Source organism: Palaemon carinicauda, chromosome 7 (genome assembly GCF_036898095.1).
Source record: "Palaemon carinicauda isolate YSFRI2023 chromosome 7, ASM3689809v2, whole genome shotgun sequence".
Classification (NCBI taxonomy): domain Eukaryota; kingdom Metazoa; phylum Arthropoda; class Malacostraca; order Decapoda; family Palaemonidae; genus Palaemon; species Palaemon carinicauda.
In genome coordinates, this window is record NC_090731.1 from 120,361,999 (window position 1) to 120,365,603 (window position 3,605).

The window sequence follows — 3,605 nt, forward strand, 5'->3', positions numbered from 1 at the left end:
GTGATTTCATAGGACTTGCTGAAAGCCAGAGGGTTAACACCTGGAGATATCTGCATAAAGAGGAGAATGTGTATTTTGAAAACACATGGACATGCGTACTCACACACATCAACAATAAATGTAGCAATTTCTAGTTCATTGCAGGACAAAGGCCTCACACATGTCCTTAATCATGTCTGGGGTTTGGCCACTTCATCACCACGCTGGCTAATGCAAAATGGCGATGGTGGGAGACTTAATAGTCTGATTGCTCATGGGAAACCAATCCAGTATGGGTGTCTATGACTAGTTCAGCTTTGCTGATCATGGCGATACTCAAACTTATTCACCGCGTTAAGGTATCCTTACTCAGATGGATATATATATATATATATATATATATATATATTATATGTATGTATGTATATATACATATATACATATATATATACATCTATATATACATATATATATATATATAAATATATATTTATATATATATATGTCTATATATATATCGATATATATATATATATATATATATATATATATATATATATATATATATATATATATATATATATATATGAATATATATACATATACATATAAATGTATATATATATGTATATATATATATATCTATATATATATATATATATATACATATATATATGTATATATAGATATATATATATATATATATATATATATATATATATATATATATATATATATATATATATATATATATATATATGTATGATAAATTTTTTGTACATTTAAACGTGTTTCTTTCATATTTCAAATAAGCCATATATATTAATACATTAAAGTCTGGATTCTCTTAACGACCTCGGGATCAGAGCCCAAGGCGGAACCACCCAAAGAATATGATATCGGACCGGCGGGGATTTGAACCCTCGTCCAGGATACAGATATCCTAGACGAGGGTTCAAATCCCCGCCGGTCCGATATCATAGTCTTTGGGCGGTTCCGCCTTGGGCTCTGATCCCGAGGTCGTTAAGAGAATCCAGACTTTAATGTATTAATATATATGGCTTATTTGAAATATATATATATATATATATATATATATATATATATATATATATATATATATATATATATATATATATATGTATATATACGATAATTTCCCTGTTTTATCATGTTTTCCATATTCATATAAGCCATAAATACCACTTAATACTGAATTCCCCTGCCTCGTGATCAGAGACCCAAGGGACTCAACTTTATGATAATAGCTTCTAGTCGACCAAGGTTTAGAACCCAGACCAAGTCGAAATTGCGGTTTCAGTGACTTACCACTAGGTCACAAATAAATTGCCAATGGTAAGTCACTTGATCCTCAGTTTCAACTTGATCCGTGTTCGAATCATTGGCCGACCAGAAGATATTATCAAGAAGTTAATTCCCCCTTGGGTCTCTGATCCCGAGGCAGGGGGAATTTGATATCAAGAGGTATTTGTGGCTATATATATATATATATATATATATATATATATATATATATATATATATATATATATATATATATATATATATACACGTGTGTGTTTGTGTGTGCAAGTATATCTGGTATATCAATCGTTTGATGATTTATCTATGGTAGAGCATACGGGCAATTTTCACTTGCTTTATTTCTAATCCACCATGAGCAATCAGTCCATCAGACCTAATGATCTGAAATTCAGAACACGCTAATTTCAAAATTAAATCCTAATGAGCAGGAGACTTCCATTTGACCATTCAACCCCCCTGATCTGGAATTAAAAGTGATTAGGGCTGTCAATTTCCGCCCAGTTAAAATACACTGTACCATCTTTTTCAACTAGACTCTGGAAATAATATCCCGTGAAATATCTCTCAATGTACGATATGAAGTTTTTAAATCCCCTAAAAAGTCTTCCCTATCAGCGAGGCTCACTTAGGAAGTCTGGAGGCGTTGTAATGATCTCGAGAAAAGACGAGCTCTCTCTTTGGCTGCTTCTTCGGAGAGGCTAAATTCCGACATAATTTCTGGGTTCTGGTTCTAGTTTCTTTCTGGTTCAACAAAACTCCTTTCGGGCTCGACAAAATTCCTTTCTGGCTCGACAAAAACTCCTTTTTGGTTCAACAAAAAATTCTTTTCTGGCTGAATAAAACTCCTTTCTGACTGAACAAAACTCCTTGGTTCAACAAAACTCCTCTCTGGTTCAACAAAACTTTCTGGCTCAACAAAACTCCTTTCTGGTTGAACAAAACTTATTTCTGGCTCAAAAAAACTAATTTCTGGTTCAACAAAACTCCTTTCTAGTTCAACAAAAACTCCCTTTTAGCTCAACAAAAACTCCTTTCTGGTTCAACAGAAAACTCCTTTTTGGCTCAACAAAAAACTCCTTTTCGGTTCAACAAAACAGCTTTCCGCCTCAACAAAACTCATTTTTGGCTCAACAAAACTACTTTTTGGCTCAACAAAACTCATTTTTGGTTCAATAAAACTGCTTTCTGGGTCAACAAAAAACTCCTTTTTGGTTCAACAAAACTGATTTCTGGGTCAACAAAAAACTCCTTTTTGGTTCAACGAAGGTGCTTTCTGCCACAACAAAACTCATTTTTGGCTCAACAAAACTACTTTTTGGCTCAACAAAACTCATTTTTGGCTAAAAAAAACCCTTTCTAGCTCAACAAAAAACTCCTTTCTGGCTCAAAAAAAAAGAAGAAACTTTTCTGGCTCAACTAAAACTCCTTTCTGGCTCAACAAAATTCCTTTCTAGCTAAAAAACACCTTTCTGGCTCAACAACTACTTTCTTGTTCAACAAAACTCCTTTCTGGCTCAACAACTCCATTCTGGTTCAACAAAACTCCTTTCCGGCTCAACAAAACTCCTTTCCGGCGCAACAAAACTCCTTTCTGGCTCAACAAAACTACTTTCTGGCTGAAAAAACCCCTTCCTGGTTCAACAAAACTCCTTCCTGGCTCAACAAAACTTGTTTCTTGCTCAACGAAATTCCTTTCTCGTTCAACAAAACTCCTTTTTGGCTCAACAAAACTCCTTTCTGGTTCAACAATTTCTTCCTGGTTCAACAAAACTCTTTTCTGGCTCAACACCTTTCTGGTTCAACAAAACTCCTTTTTGGTCCAACAAAACTTTTCTGGCTCAACAAAACTCCTTTCTGGCTCAACAAAACTCATTTCTGGCTTAACAAAACTCATTTCTGGCTCAACAAAACTCCTTTCTAGTCCAACAAAACTCCTTTCTGGCATAAGAAAACTCCTTTCTAGTCCAACAAAACTCCTTTCTAGTCCAACAAAACTCCTTCCTGGTTTAACAAAACTCCTTTCTGGTCCAACAAAACTCCTTTCCGGCTCAACAAACTCTTTTCTGGTCCAACAAAACTCCTTTCTGGCTCAACAAAACTCCTTTCTGGCTCAACAAAACTCCTTTCTGGTCCAACAAAATTCCTTTCTAGCTGAAAAAAAAAAAAAAACATCTTTCTGGTTCAACAAAACTCCTTTCTGGGTCAACAAAAAACTCCTTTTTGGTTCAACAAAACTGATTTCTGGGTCAACAAAAAACTCCTTTTTGGTTCAACAAAGGTGCTTTCTGCCTTAACAAAAC